This window comes from Mixophyes fleayi, chromosome 3 (genome assembly GCF_038048845.1).
Source record: "Mixophyes fleayi isolate aMixFle1 chromosome 3, aMixFle1.hap1, whole genome shotgun sequence".
In the NCBI taxonomy this organism is placed as follows: domain Eukaryota; kingdom Metazoa; phylum Chordata; class Amphibia; order Anura; family Limnodynastidae; genus Mixophyes; species Mixophyes fleayi.
Genome location: NC_134404.1, coordinates 167,431,723 through 167,457,861, shown reverse-complemented (window position 1 = coordinate 167,457,861; position 26,139 = coordinate 167,431,723).

Here is a 26,139-nt window from a genome sequence, read left to right as displayed (position 1 = left end):
TTGCATGTTAATACTCATATTGGATGGAGTTATGGGCAAGGACACACATTTTTTGGAAAAATCCTTCCAACCAGCCCAGATGTTAAACTGTTCTGGTCTGCCCTCTGCGTCCTCCCTGTTTTTTTTTAGGAAAATTCAATTTTTTACGAGCAGCAGCTGCTTGAGAAACTGAAGGAGGACACGTTGTCAAGCCAAGGCCCAGTTCAGCGGACAACTTGCTGAGCAATAGCTCCTTGCAAAAGTTCACATCTCGTTCATTTTGAAGCAAAGACTCAATCTAGGTCTTAAACCTTGGATCAAGCACAGTGGCCAAAACGTACTGATCCGAGTTCAAGATATTAATAATTTAAGGATCATTGTGAAGCGAATGAAGTACTTGATCGACAAGGCCAACATACTTTGCGGAATTGCTTGTTTTCATCTCCTCCCTCAGTTTCTCAAGCTGGTTTTCCAATAGTCTAATTAAAGGAATGACTTGGCTCAAATCTGCACTCACTTCACACGTCACAACTTCAAATGGTTTCAGCACCTTGCACAGCACTGAAAGGATTCCCCACTGTTCAAGAGTGAAATACATGCCCCCTCCTTTCCCAATGTTATGGCTTGTGCAATACGCTTGGATGGCTTTGCGCTGTTCCTCCATCCTCTGCAGCATGTACAGGGTGGAATTCCACCTAGTTACCACCTCCTGCTTAAGTTGGTGGCAGGGCAAGTTAAACTGCTCTTGGAGCTGCTGCAATCTCCTACATGCTGTGGCCGAATGCCTGAAATGGCCTGAAATCTTACGGGCCACCGAAAGCATCTCCTGCACCTTACGGTTAGTTCGTAGGAAGCTCTGCACCACCAAGTTGATGGTGTGAGCAAAACACAGATCGCACTATATTGTTGGCATTATCAGAAATTACATATCCTGGGGAGAGTCCAAGTGCTATAAGCCATGTATCAATCACAACTCTTAGTTTTCGTAACAAATTGTCAGCTGTATGCCTGTTAGTGAAGCCGGTGATACAAAGAGTGGCCTGACTGTGACAAATGTTACGTAGTGGTGTACATGCTGCTGCTGTTCCTGCTGGTGAAGGTGAATGACCAACCCAGTGGGCTGTCACAGTCATATAGTCTTTGGTTTGACCACTTCCACTTGTCCACATATCTGTGGTTAAGTGGACAGTGGGCAGAATGGCATTTTTCAGTGCAATCTCTACATTTGTACACACTTTTTGGTATAGTTGTGGAATAGTTTTACGGGGAAAATGGTGTCACGATGGAATTCTGTAACGCGGACACAAAACCTCAATTAACTGTGAAAAACCAGCTGCGTTTATTGTGGATATTGGACGCAGATCTAACACTAGCATGGCAGCGATGGCGTCTGTGATTCGTTTGGCAACTGGGTGACTGCTGTCATATTTGCTTCCCCTAGCAAATGATTGTTTCACAGTTAATTGTTGAAATGTAGGACTGCTCTTTTTCTTGGCCTTCCTCTGGGCTGACGATTCACCCCCAACAGCAGCAGCAGCAGTGGGACTAACGCTTTCTTCAGAGGAATCAATAATAGTGCAGGAGTCATCCAGCCTTAATAAGTGGGATGCAGGGCTAACTCCGAGCGCTACTGAGGATATTGATGAGGATGGTGTGGTGGGTGTAATTTGTAGCCGTCGGGATGTCCGTGAGCGGAGAGTCCTAGCTGATGATGGAGTGCTTGTAATTTTTTTGGAAGAACTTTCAGCTTTTTCCAACACTTTGCCATGAACTCTCGTCAAATGGCGTAACATAGACGAGGTTCCAAGATGGTTAAGGTCCCTCCCTCGACGGACTGTGGCTTGACATACACTACAAATGGCTATACAGTTGTTGTCTGGATTGGGGTAGAAATAATTCCACACATAAGAAGTGGATTTTTTGGTTTTATGGCCTGGCATGACAATGGCCTTTTTCTTGTCACGTGCCAGAACTGCTGCCACTGGTGCAGCACTGACACAAACAACCTCATCCTCATCAACATCCTCATTAGCGCCCTTGTCAGCTCCACAAATCTCCCCCTCATCCTCTTCTATTTCCAAAGTGGCATCTTCAATTTGTGTATCACCGGCTACACTCGGGCTGTTCAGGCACACATCAGCAGAACTGCTGAAAGGGTCCCTCTTTATGGGTACACTAACAAAATGCTCACGATTAGACATCCCACTGTTGGATGGACTCTCCACAGGGATTGGTGTCATTTGTGAATCAGAGCAAACATTGTCCTCTAATGCCTTACTGTTATCTTGCAGCTCGGCTTTGACCCGTAACAGTAATTGTGCACCACTTGTAGGCTCGGTAACATTTTTTGATCTGCCCCTAATAGACAAAGGTGAAGGCCTCATTCTCTCTTTGCCACTGCGTGTATAGAATGGCATGTTGGCAATTTTTTTTTATCGGCACTTAACTTTTCCTCAGTTACACTTCTTTTGCGCTTCAACCTGTTAATTTTTTTTTTGGTGTGTGTTTTTTTGACTGATTTCAAAAGACTGTGTAGTTTGACAACGCCTTTCCCAGATGACGTACTGGGAACACTACCATCAGGACTGGTGACAGAACCTGGTTGCTGATTCTGCTCATATGTGGACTGCTTAGAATCCATTATGAGCCCAACGCACTTGTAGTGCTACAAATTGTTTTAGATACTGCTGACAAATATGACTTTTGACAGCCACAAAAATTAATGCAAAAGAATGGGAGACACCCCAAAAGCACTTAGGAGTGCTAAATATTATTTTTTGAGACTGCTGACAAACAGGACTTTTGACAGCCAGAAATATTAATGCAAAAGAATGGGGGACACCCCAAAGCACTTGTAGTGCCAAATATTGAAAAAAAAAAAGTCTCCTCTATCCTCCTCTCTTCTCTATCAATTGTAATCAGAATTGTAATCAGAATTGTAATCAGAATTGTATTCTCTGTCCCTGCTCTAAGCAGCCTGTGACTACACCCTGCTCTCTCCCTCTGTCAAATGGATTGCTGTGGAGGCAGGTATTTATAATTTTCAAATATCGCGAGAACCGAGCCCCGAGATCCGACGACGTCACGATGACGTTCGGCCTCGATTTGGATCCGAGCGGGCCGGAGAGTACCAAGCCGACTCGGATAAGCAAAATTCGGTAGGATTCGGTTCTCGGGGAAATGAGCTCGCCCATCTCTATTATAAATAGTAGAATTAATACATCTTTTGCAGACTAGGGGGTAAATGTATCAAACTGCGCATCGTGACTTTGCAGGCGAAATTTAAAATGCAAGTGCTGAAATCTGGTGAATCTGCATGAGTTCCTAATAGATACAGAATAATGTGAACTTTGTTGCAATTTGCAACCCTCTACTCAGTAAGTGTACTTACCAATCCTTGTGTTGTCTCTCAATTGGAGAAGTAAATATCTCCAATCAGGTCTTGCACACATTGTTCCTGCCTTGCATTGAATTACAGAAGCTGAATGGAGTTCAATTTAGGATAGGAGCCCTAAGAGCCATAATTCAGTGATCGGCTTATAGCACTGTGCTGGAGGAAGAGCAGCAGGTGCTTGGTCAACCAGTGAGAGGAGCTGCCAGTAACTTAGTATTTTAAAATACTTTTTTTTAAAAAAAACTATGTGACTACTATTTTCATTCAGACATATTAAATCCAAGTAAATTGTTTTATTTCTAGCAGTATGTGTTAACACTCTGGGTATGTGTCAGGAATACGCCCTCTCTGGCTACTCCCTGATTTAATATCTTATCATATATTCCAACAGTCATACAATATATTACCTCTATTTTGTCAGGAATCTGCTCCTAAACCTCTTCATCTGTCACAAACCGCCCTCTGTGCACTCGTGACTTGGAGCTTACTGTAAGGGAACACACAGGATTCCAGCACAAATCTCACACTCACCTCTTCCTCTAAGGCTACGGATTTACTAGTCCCTTTCCTAACACAGACACCCGCTTCCACACCTCTCTGCCAACTGCCTCCAGCTACGTATAATGCCCGTAGCAAACCTATGACTTAATTATCCAATTTCGCACACTCGGTGCTCTGGTAGATAAACAGTTGACCCTTCACACTCTGGTTTCTAAACAGTTAACCCAGCCAAGCAATCTCCCTCTTCTAAACAGGCTATGGATTTGTTTAGAGCAATAAGGACAGAACTATTATATTGTTAGTTTTAATATACACAATGCTTATGGATAATAAAAAACAATTAGATAAAGATTTGACATACAAATAAAAAATTGCAAACAGTTATAAAAACAAATGGGATGAATGTACAGAGCATAACTTACGTGTAATAATCTGTATGCCTGTAGGCAGAAAAGATGGACATTCCTTCAATTAGATTGATCCCCAAGAAGCTGTTGTAACTGGTCTCAGCTTTTTAAAGACACCTTTACACCTTTCCTCACCTCCAGGGGGGTTGTGGTCTGTGACACTTTTTACAATCACCATTTGCATGATGCCTGATTTGCTACCCATTTCTACTATGTGACCCAACTTTTCTGTGGAGTGTCACACAGTCCCAAATTATTTTTTAATAGATCCCCTATGAATTTTCCAATCTATTGATACCAAACAGGCCTAGGTACAGGGGTACAGGGTATCAGTTTAGCTTATACTCAACTTCTCTATGTGGAAGGATTCTTAATTTGACATATGAGCTGCCCTTCAACACGCTCTTGAAGAATATGTAGTTGATCACTACCTTTATAGATTTTAAGTGGAATATTTGAAAAGTTAATTATTTTTGTCAATATAAAATATAGCCAAGTCAGCACATGGTCTCCTTGAGCCAGACACCATGCTGAGTAGTTCCTAAAAGTCTATTCAGGTGTCAAAACTCCATCCTAGGATATAGCTCACTGCTGGGGCCTTTGAAGCTACCACAGGTGACACTGCTATTTTCTAACACTGGGATGTGCAGAGCCACCGAATACACACACAACAGACTCTCTGACTTCCCATTTTAAACTTTAGTAGCTCAATTTATCAGTGGATTCATTTGATATACCATATTTACACTACAGTTATGATTTAGGCCTTATTCCCTACAATTATGTGATGGGTTAAACCTTATGAATAACTGTTAGTTATCTATGTTCACGACACTATGCATTTGATAAAAATAATAATAATGTAATGTAAATGCAACAAAGCATATTGGAGGTAATTTGTGAAGCGCACTCAATGCGCACCACTAAATGTATTTGTTTAGTACTCTGACATTTGGATGGTAAGCCCAAAGCACTTTAAAATACTCACCTACCTTTCTTTCTGAAACTAGACCTTAGTAAACTAGGTGTGTAGAGAGGTGGGAAAATCACCAAAAGTGGAAATTTCAAATGAAAGTCTTACCATACCATTCAACAAAATAACTTTTAGGATTTAAAAATACTATTCAGTTTAGCTTCATTAAAGGCTAAAATTAATCTTGAGAATTAGGGAAGATAACAACATCCTATATTACAAGTGTCTTTTTTATGTGTAAAACTTTTTATTGACTTGTTAGGAATGCTCCTGAAAATGCAACATGAAGGTTTAAAATGAATCCCATTAAAAGTATAGAGTGAAACTTGAAGACTGCCAACTCTGACCTGGTGCAAAATTAAAATCCCCCTTTGGCGTACAAATGGCTTTGCGGGACACCACACATCAAAAAAATGCCCTTAAAAAAGTAACCCATGCAAAATTAAATCCAATTTTGCGCTGTTCCAGAAAACTAGGTGCACCTTTGTGGCTACTCCATACTTAACAAGGAATGCCCTCATTTCAGCAAACTCCTACCATCGGCTGGAGAAAATGCCACATCTTGCTCTGCAAACCGATGCACCTTTGGGAAAATTTAGATGCAGTTGTGTAAATTGAGGTGATATGCACTGAGAATATATCCATTCTGCAACATTTTTGCAAGATGGATGACTGCTTGTTGTTGTGAGCTTTTATATTGTCTCAGGATCTCATGGTAAATTGTAATTTCTTATTAATTTACTATGAGTACATTATGAGGTAAAATAGGGGTTACATTATGACAGTAAATTACACTAATACATAGAAAAATATCTAGCTACAGATGGAGCAGTTTTATTTCATACAACTGCTAGGATATAGGGTGAGTGAATTCATTTCTTTCTAGATCGTTCTGTGACTAAAAGCAAAAGAAAAATCTTTTGGGAGAGTCGGAATATTCTAATGAACTTCAAGGAGTTGAAGATGTTTTTCTTTTTGAATTATTATGGTTTAATGGGTTAAATTGGGAACAAGGCTTAAGTCTCAAAGTAGGAGAATTATCAAAATTTGTCATATTTTATTTATTTTCTATACCTTTAGTGAAATGATGTGCTATAATAGCACTGAGGGACTAATAGTGAGACAAATACAGTAGTTAACCACTAATTAATCTCCTTAATTAACCACTCGCAAAGGTAGTTTCCAGTTTAACCAAGAAATATTATTCCTTTTCTGCTCTAAATGAATTCCACGTTAGATGAATATGTCACTACATGCTGTTCACATACATAAAGAAATAACAATGTCAGGCGCTAAATGATCTAAATTAATTTACTTGAAAAAAACTGAGGACCGCAACTACCTACGCACAGATATCTGGATCTGACCAAACAATAAACATAAAGTATAAAAATAAGGAAGCGCCCGTTCAACAGTTTATAACATTTATTACATAAATAAAGTTACAAAGTGTCAAATATAGACACCATACCAAGTATAAAACACGCAAATGACACCAGAAACTCCTAAAATAAATAATACTTCCACATTTACATGGAGAATCTCAATATGTTAGAATCACCATTATTACAAGAGAGTCCCCTATAGACTAATGCAATTAAATAGTGACAGTGTTGCATTCGAGCTTGCACTTACCTGAAGGGGTTAACAGGGTTGTAGACCCAACCAATGATGTTAGGGGGGAGGGTCTTGTGTCTTTGTATAGTATGCTGCATTTCCTGCTCTGAGTCACTCAGCTGGAAAAATCCTGTAGGAGAGCACAAGGAGACAGATAAGGATTACTTTATTCTTAAACTGTATTTTTGTTTTTCTCTTTCTGGGTATCCCTTTTGCCTTTTCTTGTTGTGTATTTCTAGTTGTTTTTCACTCTTTTAAAACCCATTTAACTCCTTTTAATCTTTCTGTTTTGTCTTTTTATCCCTGCTTGGTATATCTGTCCCCCCTTTTTTCTACCCCCCCCCCCTCTCCCTTCATTTTTCCCCCCTCTTTTGTGTTTTTTTGTGCTTGAGTTAGCTGTAGTATGCCCCGTCCTAGAAGGGCCGTGGTAAGGCCTGCGTGCCTTCGCTCCCCCTCCCCAGGCGATGCCTGTCGCCATCTTGGGGATGGGGGCGATGTCGCAGGGGACAGTAGTGTCTCCGGTGGGGGCATAGTCAGTGCCCCCGCCGGCGTGGTGATGCAGTGGTGGCCGGTGGTTCTCCTACCTGCTCGGGGACCCGAGGCAGAAGGCGGTCCGTCGGGCGCGGCGGTTCAGACTTAACCACCTGGCAGCGCGCGCATGCGCAGATCGCGGCCTCCAGTCCACTCCCGCCGCTGGAGCCGGGTCTGCAGGTGGGAAGGGGTGCTGAGTAACTGCGAGGTCGCAAAGTGCCCTCAGTATGGTGGAATCCATGGGGGGGTTCAGGGGGCAGTCACCCCTCCCCCTCATCAGCGTGATGAGCACCCAGTTCACAGCGGGAGTTGTAGGCTACTAGGGAGGGTAGGGGAGCCAATTTTGAGCAGCACAGGTATTGGTATTGCCATTAACCCCCCTGTGATGGCTACTAGGGAAAGAGACAGAGTGATTTGTGGCCAAACTCACACCAATTATTTTTTCCACCAAGCCCCTTTTTGACTAACAGCGCCAGAGGGTCAGCATGGGGGGCACAGTTACAGGCCCAGCCCATGTCTGCCCGCAGGTCACTTTACCCGCCCACGGCGGGCGGGGAGGAGGCATTTTTAGATCGCAGAGCCTTTTTTGCCCGCAACAGGGACGAGGACAGGGGAAGGTGTAGTCAGGACCCTGTGGCGCCACGGAGGGATTGGGACACCCGAGGACAGCCTGTGCTGAGGGTGGAGGAAGCATTTCAGCCTGTGGCCCAGACTGGGTGGTCTGCAAGCAGGGTGCAACGTCACCAGTTACCCCCTCCGTATTATAGACAGGCTATGGAAAGCAGTTATCAGAGGTCCTCAGGACAAGGAGATATGGGAGAGGATAATGTTGGGTATGGTCCTTGCTCTGAGCGGGTGAGCGACAGAGTTTTTGATTATTATCATGCAGGCAGAGATGTAGGAGCGCAGCGGTTCCCACCGGCAGGTTTTGGTGAGGCAAGGGGTCAATGGCGTAGTGGGCAAAGCACTGTAAGGGGTGTCACGCCAGTAAGGGGCTGGGGTTTCGGGCCTGAGAGTGATGAGCCCGAGTACCGCTCTGCAGCCCGAGATAGGCCTGGCGCCTCTGCGTCATTCGTGTCAACTAGCGTAACTCCGCCAGATACTAGGGTGGTAGGGAATGTAAACGTTGGGGTACCAGAATCTCATGATGTGTTCTCTTCAGTTTCGCAGAATCAGGATCTGGTGCTTCAAGGGCCGATAGCACGGCAGGACGAGCCGGGAGCGGCAGCGGGTGTGTCTTCGGCAGGTATGGGAGATCCTTCAGTCGGGGCAACGATGGCTGGGACGAATGAGCGGTCGGTGGTCGGCCTGGCGGCAGGAACCGGGGCGGAGGGGGACACCACTGAGGAGAGAGGTAAGAACATCTCTTCTGTTACGCACAAATCCCGTGTTGATAGCCCTGCGGTGTCCACAACAAGTGAAGAATCTTCAGCTTATTAAACTGTTGCAGATGCAGCTGATAGGGAAGCAAACCACCAGGCCCCTACAGGCTATAGGGCCCAATATAGTCGCGCGCTCTGGAGATTCAGGGAGAGTCGAGAACGAGGCGTTGCTATACGGCATTAGGCCAAGCGTCAGAGATAAAATTAAAAGAGGAGTTTACGTTGACATGTCCACCCTGACAGACGAGGGAAAGAAAGATTTGGAAGCAGCTGTGGATAGGAACGGAATGGGGGAGGAGAATTATAAGACATTCCCCAGGTGGGTAAAGGGGTTTTGTGTTTTTGCCACACTCTACGCTGACTATAGGCCGGAGGAACACGTAGAGGTCGGGAAATACTTACACCTGATTTCAGGTGTTTACTTGAAGGATGGGCCAGTGATTTGGAGGGCGTATGATGAAATGTTTAGAAAAAAGATGACTGGTCAGGAGAAGTTACCCCTTGGTTTTAAGGATATCGATTCATGGGGCCCAGTAGTCAGAGGCAGGAGGTGACCCAAGTGAGGCGGTTTCCTGGGGTGGCACCACCCTAGCAAAGGAAAGTGTTTTGCTTTTAACGCAGGGACGTGTCAGAGGGGGTCAGCCTGTAGATTCCGGCACTCCTGTTCCACCTGTAACGGATTTCACCACTCCACAGAATGCGGTAAAGCCAGACATGGGGGGGGGGGGAGTACGCGAAATTGCGCAGGCAGCTTCAGGTCAAGGCCAAATCCCCAATTAGGCTTGAGGAACTAGACAAGTGGCTTAAACTTTATGGTGACAACGATGATGCAGCCACGATTTGGGAAGGTTTTCATTTTGGTTTCAGAATCCCTGTTTTAAAAAAATTAGAATTAGAATGGCCCTGTAATCTTAAATCAACCCTTACATTCCCAGAGATATTAGACGACAAAAATAGCTAAAGAAGTTCGGCTAGGGCGGATGGTAGGGCCTTTTACAAACATACCCATCCCCAACTTGGTAGTGTCCCCGGTAGGTGTAGTGCCCAAGAAAGCAGAGGGTAAGTTTAGACTTATTCAGCACCTTTCTTACCCGTTAGGCGATTCGGTAAACGACGCCATAGATCCGGCGGTTAGTATTGTTCAATACCAGTCATTTGAGGACGCTCTTTCCCTAGTGCAGGAGTGGGGAGAAGGGGCCCCGATGGCCAAAATTGACATAGAGTCAGCTTTTCGCCTGTTTCCACTCCATCCTGAATCGTTCAAGTTTATGGGCTTTAGACACCGTGGCGGGTTCTATGTGGACCGTTGCCTACCCATCGGCTGCTCGATATCATGTGCCTTGTTTGAGAAGTTCAGCAGCTTTCTACACTGGTGCATTCAGGCTGGAACCGGGCACAGGGGGATAGCTCACTACTTGGATGATTTTTTGATCATAGGTCCAGATAAGTCCCGCGCTTGCTTAGATGTGTTACAATCAGCACAGGCCCTATTTACGTGGATGGGGGTCCCCATTGCCCACAATAAAACAGAAGGCCCCACACAGTGTTTATTGTTTCTAGGCATTGAAATTGACTCGGTGGCAGGTTGTTGTAGGCTCCCGGAGGATAAGCTGGAAAAATTAGAGGAGGCGATTGGGGTCACGCTGGTTTCCCCTTATATCTCATTAAAGAAAGTTCAGTCGCTCCTGGGGCTTTTTAACTTTGCGAGGCAGGGTGATTCCAATGGGTAGGGTTTTCTGTCTTAAGCTTCAAAGAGCCATAGCGGGAAAGAGTAGACCCTATGCGGCGGTACGCCTATCACAGGAAATAAAAGATGATCTCCTTATATGGCAGAGGTTTTTGAAGGAATTTAACGGTAAAAGAATTTGGCCCACCCCACCGGTAAACAATGCTAAACTGGAGCTCTACACTGACGCTTCGGGCGCGCAGGGTTTTGGAGCTTATCTAGGCGGACAGTGGTGTGCAGAGGCGTGGCCAGAGTCATGGCGTAGAAGTGGATGGGTTAAGAACATGGTCGTGTTGGAGCTATTCCCAATTATTGTTGCCATTGAACTGTGGGCTGTGGCCTTATGGGGCAAGCACGTGGTTTTCTGGTGTGATAACCTAGGGGTAGTCCAGTCCATAAATAAACAGAGGGCGTCCTCCCCGCAGGCTATAGCTCTGCTGCGACACCTGATACTTCACTTTCTGGAGCACGAAATAAAATTTAATGCTCAACATGTCCCCGGGATAAAAAACTAAATAGCGGATGCTTTGTCTCGTTTTCAGTGGAAGAGATTTCGTAAGCTAGCCCCTCAGGCCAATAGTATAGGCATTCCCTGTCCCTCTTGTGTTTGGCAGATCATCACGCCGGCATAAGAGGTCTGGCGGAACGCGGCCTAGCACAATCTACGTTGCGGGTGTATCGAGCACCGTGGCTGCAGTGGGTCCAGGTCAGCAGCACCAAGGACCAGTCAGAGGCAGGTCAGCGGGATGCGGTCATGGAATTCATGTGGTTGAGGTATAATGAGGGCGCTTCTAAGGCTAGTATGTCATCTGCTCTGGCGGGTATTTCGTTTATGTCTCGGCTGAATGGCGCGGTAGATGTCACTAAGGTTTTTTTTTTATATCTAAAGCGCTTGAAGGTTGGACGAAAGCGAGGCCAATCACAACAGACTCGCGCCACCCGATCACTATCCAGACATTATCTCAACTGATGCGGGCCTTGGCGGATGTAGCGAGGGATGAGTATGAGGTCCTGCTTTTTCGTACTGCTTTTAGCCTGGCATTTTTTGGGGCTTTCAGGGTTTCCGAGTTGGTTGGGCAAGCGAAGGCTCATGTCCCTGCAGGGTTGCTTACTGAAACCGTGCTCATACGGGGGGATCATCTGAGCTGCAAAATAACCAGTTCTAAAATGGATCAGGGAGGGAAAGGTTGCTGGTTACAGATGCAGGCACAAAAAGATAAGGAGATATGTCCGGTAAAATTAACCACAATTTTGTTCAAATCAGGCCCGTTAACCCAGTTTTTCTAGTACACCAAAATGGGGCGCAGCTGACAAGATATCAATTTAATGCGGTTCTGAAGCATTTGGTTAAATTTCTAGGATTAAACCCTTCTGTTTACAGTTTTCGCTATTTTAGAATTGGAGCAGCCACCTCTATAAAATCGCTTGGTAGATGGAAATCCGCGGCCTACCGAGGTTACATTAGGCCTAATGTTTAAAGAGTGAACAATTTTATCTGCGAATGTTTTATTGGCTTGTTGTTGTTTTCTTTTGTCTTTTCATTCTCCGTTTGGCTGTTTCTCATTGTTGTTTGTCACTGTCAAGTACATCTAGACCTATTTTCTGCAGTACCTTTTTGTTTGATCCTTCTACCCCCTTTCCGGTTACTCAAGGCTTATCTGCTCGTCGCGTTGAGCGAGGGTGCGAAGGGATTTCTCCCGTTTTTTTTCTCCAGAGGCCTGATTAGTGGTGTGCCTCTGGGGTTTGATTGGGTTTTACCTTCGTGTGAGTAACTTACACTTACCCAAATCCATTTCTCCCCATTTTCCATTTCCTTTTACTAGCTATTCTCCATGCTCGTCTGATGGACTGCCTTTGTCAATCCATATGTGCACCTTGGTGCTCTGTGTGATGGTCAGGTAAATATTGCAGTACTTAACACTTATGTCTTTTTTAGATGCTGTGGTAACTGCGAGAAATATTTAGATCATCGGGCACTCTTACATATTCTGGGCAGCTAACTAGACTGGGGTTCAGACGAGGTTTACCAGTATGGGGAATAGCCGGGTTTATTGGTTAGGTAAACAGGGTTTGGTTTGGAGCAATCAATTGCCTTGGTTAAGGAAGCTGATAGAGCGGTGGGGAGCCCCCGATGTCCTAGTCATACACCTTGGAGGGAACGATTTAGGTAAAGGTAAATCCCTAGACCTAATTATTCAAATGAGAGATAATTTGCAGTATATTAAGTCAACATGGCCAACAATAATACTTGGCTGGTCCGCTATGATCCCAAGACTGTCTTGGAGATCTGCAATCCCGTTAAAAAAGATCCTTATAATGGCGCGGAAGCTTAATAGTGCACTCCAGAAGGTTATTAGGTCCCTCGGTGGATTTGTGGTGGATCACCCGGACATAACAGCAGATAGGGTGAGTCTCTATAGGAGAGACGGTGTGCACCTCTCGGACGAGGGGTTGCTTATTTTTATGGAGAGCATTTGTTGGGAGTTGAGGAGATTGCTCGGTTTGGTTGGTAGCGGGCTGCTTTGCCCCTAGGGCAGCAGCGTGGGAGGAAGGCACTGTGATCAGAGGCTGATATATACAGCTCTATCGTGATTGGTCGCAGGTATCTGTCCCCTTACAAGGCAATCTGTAACTCTTGTCCCTTCCATGGGGAGGGGCTTCGCATGGCTCAGTGAGGGAGGGGAAGTAAGTAGTGAGGTGGGTGCAGTTTACTCTGACGCCAGGTTAGGGCCGGCCAAGCAGTGGGGTTATGAGAGAAGTGGGTGGACTTAAGGCTATATTGCCATGTCCACGCTTGGTTGGGTATCGCAGGAGCTGATCAGCAGTGCTCTTTCTCCGCCACCAGGTTTAATTAGGTTAATAAATTACGTCAGTTTGCCACTTTATTCAAGTCTCTGTGTCTTTATTTATTACAAGAGAGTCCCCTATAGACTAACGCAATTAAATAGTGACAGTGTTGCATTCGAGCTTGCACTTACCTGAAGGGGTTAACAGGGTTGTAGACCAGACCAATGATGTTAGGGGGGAGGATTTTGTGTCTTTGTATAGTATGCTGCATTTCCTGGTCTGAGTCACTCGGCTGGCAAAATCCCCGCCCACCCATGCCATTTTAATTTTAAGGAATGGTGGTTTGTTTAACTTGGTTATTACGGGCTTATTAGGTAGTTAGTGGGGGAGGAAGGCACTGAGATCAACGGCTGATATATACGGCTCTATCGTGATTGGTCGCAGGTATCTGTCCCCTTACAAGGCAATCGGTAACTCTTGTCCCTTCTGTGGGGAGGGGCCTCGCCCGGCTCAGTGAGGGAGGGGGAGTGAGTAGTGAGGTGAGTGCAGTTTACTCTGACACCAGGTTAGGGCCGGCCAAGCAGAGGGGTTATGAGAGAAGTGGGTGGACTTAAGGCTATATTGCCATGTCCACGCTTGGTTGGGTATCGCTGGAGCTGATCAACAGTGCTCTTTCTCCGCCACCAGGTTTAATTAGGCTAATAAATTCCGTCAGTTTGCCACTTTATTCAAGTCTCCGTGTCTTTATTTTATATAAGTTGGTTATCTTATTCAAGATATGGTGAAGGTGATGAAGGGCATACACAGTGAACTATTTAATGGTTTTATCACGATGCAGCTCAGCAAGGTATTGTATCATTAATCAATATTGCACGGTATATGGAACTTGGCGTTATGTAAACAAAACACTGCAATAGAGATCTAACATCAATATTATTACTCACATCCAATCTGCTTATTGGTACACAGTGATCCGGACCACACACACATCAAAACACATAAATAAATAAAAAATAATAACCATTGAAATGGGTCACTGAAAACACCTGAAAATCACAAATCTCTTGTAGTGGGTAATTAGGGTAATTAGTTGCAGCCAAGTACGGGAATCTCCTCGTTCTCACAATCCGTTTGCATATAGACTATAAGTCCAGAAATAGGTGTCACAATTATATTAAGACAATGATGTCATATTTTTAAAACGATAGTCTATATGACAGAAATTCCAATCTTCAGAGCAAGTTGAACTGCTATCTCTAAGGCCAAATATAGTATCAAAACATCGCTTATATTCCAGTTTTAGCATACAGATAACTGTGGAACAGCGATGTGTACTCATACCCCAGGATATCGACACATCGCTGTTCCGGTGGGACTCTCTCTGTGTTCTCTACACTTATGCGCTACATCTCTGTCATCTGGCCACAGAACTAAGTCATCCAGCCTTTATTTTGAACTGTTACTGCAGTTATCTGTATGCTAAAACTGGAATATAAGCGATGTTATGATACTATAATCGGCCTTAGAGATAGCAGTTCAACTTGCTCTGAAGATCGGAATATCTGTCACATATACTATTGTTTTAAAAATATGACATCATTGTCTTAATAGAATTGTGACATCTATTTCTGAACTTATAGTCTATATGCAAACGGATTGTAAAAATGAGGAGATTCCCGTACTGGACTGCAACTAATTACCCTAATTACCAACTATAGGAGATTTGTGATTTTCACGTGTTTTCAGTGACCCATTTCGACGGTTGATGTGTGTGTGGTCCGGACCACTGTGTACCAATAAGCAGATTGGATGTGAGTAATAATATTGCTGTTAGATCTCTATTGCAGTGTTATGTTTACATAACGTTGAATTCCATATACCGTGCAATATTGGTTAATGATACAATATCTTGCTGAGCTGCATTGTGATAAAACCGTTAATGGTGATTCTAACATATTGAGATTCTCCATGTAACTGTGTTAGTATTATTTATTTTAGGAGTTTCTGGTGTCATTTGCATGTTTTATACTTGGTATGGTGTCTATATTTGACACTATGTAATTTTATTTATGTAATAAATATTATAAACTGTTGGACAAGCGCTTTCTTATTTTTATACTTTGTGGTCACATACATACCATAGCAGACATCAGAGACATGGGACTTACAATAACATACACAATCTTCCAACCACTTACACACAGATTCTGCTATACATTCATACAGTATGAATTTGCATAGATACATACAACACATTATAGAGACAATTATATTTATATTAGATGTATCTGCATTTGAGATGTATCTTCATTTGAAATTTTTGCTAACATCACAATCTTACACATAATATAAACAGTGTAGAACAGATAGTACAACACATCATCATCTGAATTCTTTGCCTGTTTTTTTATATCTGTTTATATAACTTAATCATGTGTGTGTGTGTGTGTGTGTGTGTGTGTGTGTGTGTATGTATTCCAAAATACATTACACTTTTCATGTTAACAGCATAAGCTCAACGTTCATGAGTATCTTGCTCAATACAAGTCCTATTTTGCACAATACTATCACAAGTATCATCGTTACCAACTACTAATTACAGTATTAAATACAAATCCTATTTGTCACGCACATCACTAACCTCACTGACTCACAGTATGTGAATTGGAATCTTAAAATGGCTCTGAAAAAAATTCTGAAGGTGGCTTCATGTAGGTGGGACCAAATAAGCTGTAGGCAGGGCCAACAAAAAAGTAGGTGTGGATAGAACTCACTTAGCCCTAGCCACATCATTGCCTCATGGTGGTGGATATGCCCATACCCTCAAGAAGAGGTTCCACAGTCCCAATGCCCTCTGTACCACTTCCTGGATAAGGGATGTCTTTCAAAATTGAAAAACTCTTACTTTTAAATGTATCTGTGATTACTTAAACATTAGCATCATAATAAAATGTATTTTGTTAAAAGTGTATTTTTTTGTTTCAATACAGAGTACATTCTAGGGAATATACTATATTAGGGAATAGAGAACTAGGGAATATGCTATATATATTACTGTATATACAATGCAAAGAGCTTCCTAATGATTGCCATATAATACAGAGATTATCCAGGAGATCGCCACACAATATAGAGAGCATTCTTGTGATCTCAATAGAATACAAAGCGCATACTTCTGTCCACTGTATAATATACAGGGCAGTCCAGTTAACAGCTAGATGATACAGAGAGCATTCTACTGACTGCCATATAATACAGAGAGCATATTCTAATGACCACACAATAAAGAGAGCTGGAATTTTCACCTTATTAGACATTGTGGGCCTGATACTGAAATAGGAGCAAAGCAAAAAAAGGAGCAAATTTGCATCTTGGCAAAATCATGGTGCTCCGCAGGAAGGGGGGGGGGGGTAATTTACAATATGTTGACAGGTATGGGAGTGATTGTTTCCTAAATCAATTTTAGATTGTAGTGTAAAAACAAATCTATACGGTATTTGTATCTATATGCAAAGCAGCAAGCATTTCCCTTTGTGCTAAAACTGCACCTCTTGCATTACAACATGGTCTATCAAAGAGCAAGTTTACTCATTTTTTGTTGTGCTTAGCATCAGGCCCTGTACTTCTAACACTTTCCTTGTCACACTTTGTGCCTGTGCCCCCCTGTATTGATATTTTTCCCATGCCCTGTCCCTCCTGGACTGATTCTCCCCCATATTATGGCCCAGTGGGTTGCTTTTCCACATATTATGTTTGACCTAAATTATTTATCCACTATATAATACCCCCCCCCCATAATTATTCTCTCCAAATCATGTCCCCTCCATATTGATTCTCTTCATATCTTGACTGCCTCTGAGTTGGTTCTCCCAATATCATGCCACTCCTATATTTATTCTCCCCAATATAATGCAATCCTTCTATTCATTCTTCCCATACCATGCCATCCCTGTATTCATTCTCCCCTAATATCATGCCACCCCTGTATTCATTCCCCCATATGTGATGCCATCACTGTATTCATTCTTACCCATATCATACCATCCCTGTATTCAATCTCCCCCATACTATGCCATCCCTGTATTCATTCTCCCAATATCATGCCACCCCTGTAGTGAATGCAGCCTTAATGCAGCCCACGAGTGTTTCCATGACATCTTGGGGCCACAGTCCTACCTGGAAAGAACCTGATAAGGTCTTTTGCCAATCCGCCTCTATTACTAACTATCACCACTTTTACTAGACAAACACATGGGGGCAGGGCCGCTGAGAGGGGGGGGGAGCGGGTACAGTTTACCCGGGCCCGGCCATGCCAGGGGGCCCGGGCCGGGCCCTCGCTGCTAATTAAATTTTTTTTTTAAAATTTTTCTGTCTTGCGTTTTTTTTTTTAACTTTTTAATTTTTTTTTTTCCCGCGGGGGGAGGGGGGAGGGGGGGTCTTGGGTTTCTTGGGAGCTGGGAGGAAGAATAAATAAAAAAAAAATAAATAAATACTCACGTGATCGCGCGGCGCCGTGTCCCTCCTCTCCTCCATTCACACTGACTGCCGGGCGTGACGTCATCAAGTCACGCCTGTCAGTCAGTGAGGAGCGCCGCAGCCAGCAGGAAGAAAGAAGACAGAAGAGGAGACAGAAGAGCAGAAAAGAAAAGAAAGAAGTTGACAAAAGGTAAGTAAAGAAACGGAGAGGCAAGGGGAGGAAAACAGAGAGGGACAGTACTATAAAGAAAGGGGACAGAGAAACAGAGGAGGAAAAAAAGGAGAGAGCCACAGAGGAATAAAAAAAAATTGGGGAAAGAGGAACAGAGGAGGGGAAAAAAAGGAGAGAGCCACAGGGGAATAAACAAAAAAGTGGGAGAGAGGAACAGAGGAGGAAAAAAAGGAGAGAGCCACAGGGGAATAAACAAAAAAGTGGGAGAGAGGAACAGAGGAGGAAAAAAAGGAGAGAGCCACAGGGGAATAAACAAAAAAGTGGGAGAGAGGAACAGAGGAGGGAAAAAAGGAGAGAGCCACAGGGGAATAAAAAAAAAAAGTGGGAGAGAGGAACAGAGGAGGAAAAAAAGGAGAGAGCCACAGAGGAATAAAAAAAAATTGGGGAGAGAGGAACAGAGGAGGAAAAAAAGGAGAGAGCCACAGAGGAATAAAAAAAAGTGGGAGAGAGGAACAGAGGAGGAAAAAAAGTGGGAGAGAGGCACAAAGTAAAAAAGAAGGGGGAAAAGCAGCATGGAGGTCGCAGTGTGAGCATAAGGGGGTACAGTGTAGTTGTGATGAAGGGGCACAGTATTGTGTGTGTAATGGCACAGGGGGCTTGTTGCAATGTAGTGTGTGTGAGGTAGGTGGCAGCTAATTAATGGGCGCTATTTTGTTTGTAGGGTGATGGTGAGGCAATTTAATAGTAGGGACTATTAATTTAAGATGGGGTGGTTTGGGGGCTATTGAATCTTGGGGTGAGTTTAGGGAGAATGAGGTCTATTTATTAAATGTGACTATGAATTATTTAATGGCAGTGATGGTTGCGGGAAATAGGTATTGCTGGGGCTGTTTGCAGGAAGGGAAATAGGTTTATTTATTAAATGTGAATAGTATTATTTTAATGTTGGGGCTGGAGGAAGGCCTAATTATTAATCGTGGGTGCTATTGATTTAACGCTGGGGCTGGCTGTAATTTTCTAAATGTAGCCATTTTTTTTTCAAAATAGGTCCTTCAACATTTCTGGATCCGGACAAGCCACAACTAAAGAAACCAGCAGCCACAGGTGGAGAAAGTGAGAAGAACAGGTAGGAAAGAGCAGCACAGTGTGTGAAATGTTGTGATTCTAGTAGGGACAATACCAATTTTTGGTGAATGTTGTGTCCAATGTAAGGTGTAGGCCAAGACTGAACTGTTTGTGTACACACTGCATTGTTTGTATACTACCCTGTGGTGGTAGATGTCCTGAAAGTCAGGAGTGCTTGAACATATGTGACGCTCCGGCGAATTGAGAGCCTAGTGGTTTTTATGTTAGCCACGCCCCAATGGCACGTTTGCCACGCCCCCAAATGCATGACCACACCTCCCAAAATTTTTGCACTGCCGTTTGGCTAGCCACGCCCCTGAATATATGACCATACAGCTAATTTTTGGGGCTTACTTCACTATGAGGGGGGCCCCATGAATTTGTTGTACCCGGGCCCTGAATTCTTCTTGGCAGCCCTGCATGGGGGTAAATGTATCAAGCTGCGAGTTTGCAAGGAGAGTTGAAACTAGCCGATGTATGAAGCTGAGATTTCATGCAAAATCGCCAGAGTTGTGCTTCTGTCAAAATCGCTGTTTGCAAAATCGCCAGTGCAGCTATACAGCTCTCAAATGTATGAAGCTGCAAGTTAGCAAACTCAGGAGAGTTTGCTTCAAAACACGCCAGATACAACACGCTGCTTGATAGCAGCGTGTTGTACAAACACATCACTGTTATACTGCCCTGGCAGTGTTAAAATGGTAAAGAACAGATAAAAGTTGAAAAAAAAAAAAAAGCGTGAGGTCCCCCCGCTATTTATGCTTAACCCTAGTGCTGCCTGATTAGTGCTGGTCCCGTGAAAATCGGGGAAAAATTTTGCGTGGGGTTCCCCCGATTTTCACTTTACCAGCACTAGGCAAGCTGTAATACAGCAAATACAGGTTACGCAAGTAGTGTAGCGTATGCGCAATGCGCTACGTTAATTGCGTAAGCGCTAGATACAGTATTATGTGATTTCCCCACTAGCGTGGGAAAATACCATAATACAGTAGTTAGCTCTTACGCAAACAGTGTAAGAGCATTGCGAAACGGACCTCCTAATAGGTGTTTGCGGCGGCTCCTGGTTTTTTTTATTTTTTATCTTCAAGCAACACTAAAGAGTCGGGATGTACAAATATGTGCCCCTTCTGGGCGAAGAGTTCCTGTTGGCAAAGATTCCCTTATGGAGGTACAAATGGCTGGGACTGGGGTAAGCCGGCAAGATGGATCTACAAATAATAAGTGACATTGGAGCAAGAAAGAAGGCATCATTGGTAAGTATTTGGTTTTTTTTATTTTTAATAAATACTTGTGGTTTAAAAGAGGGTGGTTAGTGTCTTTATTGTGGGTTTTATTATTTTTAATAAATTTATGTGGTTTATAAGAGGGTGTTGTGGCTTTGTAAACTTTTTTCTTTGTGGAACTACAGGGCCCAGCAAGCCAGGGATGTCAGGGCATGTTGACACTTGTGGTTCTCCAAGTGCCAACATGCCCTGGCTGCCGTGGGTATGCTGGTGCTTGTAGTTATACAAGCACCAGCATGGCCACACTGTTTTTGGCAACCTGGCTGGCTGGGACTTGTAGTTCCACAAACAAAATTGGTGTCAGTTTGGTTTTTTTATTACTTTACGCCGTATTACCCTACTACCCACAGCCCAGGGGTAGTAGGAAGAGCCCTAGTGCTATCAGCACTGGGCTGGTTCTTTCTAGGGGGGGGCCCGCTCGTTTTTTGCAGCGGACCCCACTCCCTAGGGAATCCAGCCCAGCGCTGAACAGTCTAGGGTTGGTTAGTCATTATGGCAGGGGGACCCCTGCTGCGCGTCTCCCTGCTATAGTGCCGCCAACCCTGGCTGGTTTGCCTAGTGCTGGTAAAGTGAAAATTGGGGGAACCCCACGCAAAATTTTTCCCCGATTTTCACGGGACCAGCACTAGTCAGACAGCCCTAGGGTTAAGCATAAATAGCGGGGGGACCTCACGCTTTTTTTTTTTTCAACTTTTATCTGTTCTTTAACATTTTAACAGCTGCCGGAGCTCTGGCAGCTGTATGACAGGTCAGTGTAACAGTGATGTGTTTACAACTCACTGTTACAACACAGGAGAGTTTGCCAAACACAGGAGAGTTAGCTAAACTCGGGAGTGTTTACATCGCTCAAAATCGCCAGAGATGACCAGCGATTTTGAACATGAGTGTCAAAATCGCAGCTTGATACATTTCCATTTTTTTTTAAAAAAAAAAAATCGCGGGTCAACACCCGCGATTTAAACACGCTGGCAAACTCGCACTTTGATACATTTACCCCATGGTGTCCTCCATGTTGCTTCTCATCAACACACAAACTCATGCTCCAAGCACAAATGCTCCAAGTATAAATGCAGTACAACTATCATTCATTACTCCAAGCACAATGTATCAATCATAATATGCCTCACAGTGTCCTATATTATCACAAGTGTCACAGTCGCCATGTTGTCTATATATGCATCTCCCATATATCATCCTCACCTTATTGTCATAACATCCATTCATCACATCAACCTTAGCATAATTGCTCAGCTCCCAAATCCATAACTTCATTTCTCCCATTAATCACACTGCTCCCAGTAATCCCATCACACTGCCCCCTCATCTCCATAATCCACACATTACTGTCATGATAATCTATCACCACTATTAATATCACTCTCTCATCATAGTAATCTATAGTTCCTTAGCCCATTACAATCCATCCCATGCTCCCATATATCCCTATTTTAATATATAATCTATTTTAATACCTACAGCATTAGTTCTGGCTCATCCTTGTATGTTTCTGGTCTGTACTCCATTAATCATTGCAAAAAACCATGTGGTGGGGAGAGGGGACAGGATGGAAGAGAGGATGTGTGAAGTGTATAGTCCAGCTGGAGAGAGAAGGGAAAACTCTGTGTTTCCTGGTTTTGTTACCTATGTTTGTGGGAGGAGGCGTGTGCAGGATATTAATATGTACTGTCTATTGTGAGGTATCTGTACAGACAAGAGTTATTATATTCAAAGGGAAATGGACAGTTCCTTAACAATCATTTCCTTATTAGAACTCTAGTACCTAAAATTACAAGACATTCTTGATCAGTTATATCCAAGTCTAATGCTTACATTTTTTTCTACTTTAGATCATCTACTGCAAAATAACATTTAAGGCAGAGATTTTGAATACATTTATTAAATTCAACAAACAATTCAAACAGATTAGCTTCTGAAGTTGGAGTGAAAGACAAACGAGAAAATTGATGTTCTGTTAATGAAAAGAAGGATAGATTTTGTTGATGGCACATAAGACTTTGTGCCGATATTAAGCAAGAGGTTATATTGATTTTTCCAATACAAAATGATGTGTACACTGTGAGGATACCACCCTTAGCTGGGATGGAAGTTACCCTCTGTGGGATTCAACTCACTCGGGTAGACCAAGATATATCCAAAATAAGACTTTATTACGACAGCACAACACCACAAGACGTTCACAAGTTACAGGGTAAATGGTAGCACGTATCCTCCAGCAGCCTCCTGCAGTCAGCACTCCAAAGTCATAATCTCTGTCCCTTTCAGGGTCTTATCCTCCCGCAATATTACCACTACCGTTTAGCAAAACAGTTATGGTGTCTCCTAGCCTGGGTTACTAGCTCACACCAACCCTGTCCTGGTAGGGTTCCCTCCAGCGGCACCACAGTTCCTGGCCCAGAGTCCTTTTCACTGATGTCTTCTACACCAGGATCCTCCAAACTAGCATCCCCCCTGGCATTCTCCTCGCCCTATCTTATTTTCTCTGTACCCAGGAAATAGGGTCAAATGTCTCCAACCTCCCCTTTACAGAAGGGGCCTCCCAGTCAACAATTTAGCTGCTAGACATATTGTCCCTGTTACCTTGATTAGACAATAGAATGGCTTGACTCAATTAGCTGTTTTGGCTGGATACACTACACATGGGGTTACAATAGTACATCAAGGAATGACACTGCACGCTTACATGGAACAATAAGACTTTTGACACATGATATCAGCAGGGTTACACAATATAAGTCTGTGATACCTTTTGATACAATTACATTTATATTGACACATATTGATACATTTCCCCATGCTATTTCAACCAATATATTACTGTGGAGGCACATTGCATATGAGTAGAAGTTCTAACCTCATTACCTCTCAGGTTATCTGTTGACCTAGCTAATTAACATGGGCTGCCAGCTAGTTAACTCAGCCATTGTTCTGATAACAAACCTCATCTCAGCTGCACCCCATACAATACACATTTGAGACAAATGGTAATTACATTAGCTACCACAAGCAAAATGACTGCTGTTGTTCTGATATTTTCACACAGTATGGCAATATTGTTTCTATTTATACTACATACAATATCACAGGTAATAGTATGGGCAAAATGTGTCTAATAACATGAAATAATAATACACATAATACACCAATGCTCTGGTGTATATACTTAGACTGGGCCAAGGATTAAAAAGTACAATAAACCGTGAGAAACGGGTGATGATTACATAGTTCTCAGTCCAGTAGTACCCCGTTTCCTCACATTCCTCCCCTACTTTTTAAACTTGAGCCCCAGTCTCTTCTGCAGACACTACTGCAGGTTTTATGTGGTTTCCCACGAGATGAACCAATTTCCTGCTGGGCTGTGCGCAGCCTCCAGCGTTCACTTGCTGCACCTTGTTATATTCTTGTAGCCGCCAGCACCTATCAATTCCCAGAACCTCTGCGGGAAGTCTCGGTCTCCTGCTCCAGTAGCTACTCTGAGCCCTGCTGTCTAAGAGCCTTACCGACTGCCTTTCCCTGGTTGTCTGGGGTCCTGTCTGGCTACGCCTCCCCCTTCCCCAGTTCCCTTCTGCACTGGGATTACTCATTTCCCCAGTCTGCACCCGCTTATGCACAGGGTTCTTGCAGGAATCCTGCTGCACACTATCTCCTGCAGGGACTACTGAGAGTAACATCACGCAGTCATCAATGTCCTGCTTTTTATGCTGCCTTCTCCCCTCCTGTGTCCGAATGTCACTGTTGCAGCCATGCCCTAACATATTCTTGCAGTCTGCACAGTTGGCTATGTAGCGGTCTACATCCCTCGCTAAACCTAACCACATGAACTGCTGTCTGAGCCTGGCTCGTGTTCTCCTTTTTCCTCTGTGATCGGTACCCCCTTCCCCATGGGCCTGAGCTATAAACCGATCCCGATATTCGGGTGGGACTACCAACCTGTACTTATGATTTGGGCTGGACACCGTATACAGTAACCCATCCAACCAAGCACAATCCTCTACCACCCCAGTCTTATACGACATATCTGCTAGTGCCCGCATCCCTTCTAGATCTGGATCTAGTAGCTGGGCTTCTTGCAGTCTAGATTTATCCTCCTCCCCCAGGACTAACCCCCCCTCAGGATGGTCTTGGCTACTCACCCTCAGAGGCCCGGAGATGGTAAAGAAAGGTTGCTGATACCCGTTAGTTACTGGCGTGTAGAAGTGGTTGTTCTTCCTCTGCCTGGGGCTCACCTTTCTATGGGCTTTTTCAACAAAATAATTCCTGAGGTCTTGCCCCAAATCATTGCCCAAAATCACCTCATTGGACATTCCTGCCATAACTCCAACTTCTACCAGGTTGTTACAATGGCCCCAATGCAACTGGACTTGGGCTGTTGGAATCTCTGCCCATCGTCCATCCTCCATCCTAATTTTAAAGTACTTGTTGGGGATAATTCTTCTGGAATCCACCAACTCGGGGCGTACCAGGGTGATGGCTGCCCCACAGTCTCTAAATCCTTGGGCTTTTCTGCCATCCACCCATACAGGTTTCAAGTGCCTGTAAAGGCGTCCTCCTGTTGTTTGCCTCATGTCAGCCACAGCATTGCAAGTGGCCTTTACCCCCCTCGCCTCTGGCGCATCAGGGTGGTAGTGTTTGTTTTTCCGGGGGTGGCTCCTGCCAACAACCCCCGTGGGAGGGAATTGGTCTAATTGACCTCCTTTCCTGGGACACTGCTGTTGAAGATGTCCCCAGTATTCACATCGAAGGCACCACTTCCTGACTTGTCCCAAGTGTGGTATTGCTTGTCCTTGACTGCTGGGTCGCCTTTGGCCTTCACTCTGCCCCTTTTCTGCTTTATCCCAGGACTGTGGGTTATACTTTGCCACCCAATCCTGAAGGCTGGGAAATATCTCAGTCAGCCCTGCTTTTACCAGCTCAAGTCCTTTTCTCCGGATCCACTGACTGAGGACGTGCTGCAGCTCTTGACGAAGCTGACCATAGTCATAGCTTCCACTGTGCACTGCTGACTGGCCTGGGGTGGGGGATGTTTGTATTGTAGCTGCAATCTCCTGAATCCTTACTGGCTGCTCCTGGTCCTCATACAACTCCTTGGCTTTCAGGATTTCTGCAACATAAGTCCCAACTTGGGTGCCTTTCACTGCTGGGACCTCTGCTATTTTCATCCTGCCCGCATTATCGAGTAGGCACAGGTCCCATTTGCATAGTTTTTCCACTAGTTGTGGCCTGAAGTCATCCTGGGTAGTAGCAATTTCCCTTGTCTGGCATAATCCCCGGAGTTCATCCAGTTTTAGGGAGTTATACTTGATCATGTCTCACGTTTCTTGCAACTCCTCTGATAGGCTTCCTTTGGGTGCTGTGTAGCCCGTGCTGTGCTGTACCTACAAGGCCCTTGGACTGCAACCGCTTGCGTCCCTTGCAGCCTTCCCGGTTCTTGCAACACCGGGCCGAGTGATCCCACTGCTTGCCACCAAATGTGAGGATACCACCCTTAGCTGGGATGGAAGTTACCCTCTGTGGGATTCAACTCACTCGGGTAGACCAAGATATATCCAAAATAAGACTTTATTACGACAGCACAACACCACAAGACGTTCACAAGTTACAGGGTAAATGGTAGCACGTATCCTCCAGCAGCCTCCTGCAGTCAGCACTCCAAAGTCATAATCTCTGTCCCTTTCAGGGTCTTATCCTCCCGCAATATTACCACTACCGTTTAGCAAAACAGTTATGGTGTCTCCTAGCCTGGGTTACTAGCTCACACCAACCCTGTCCTG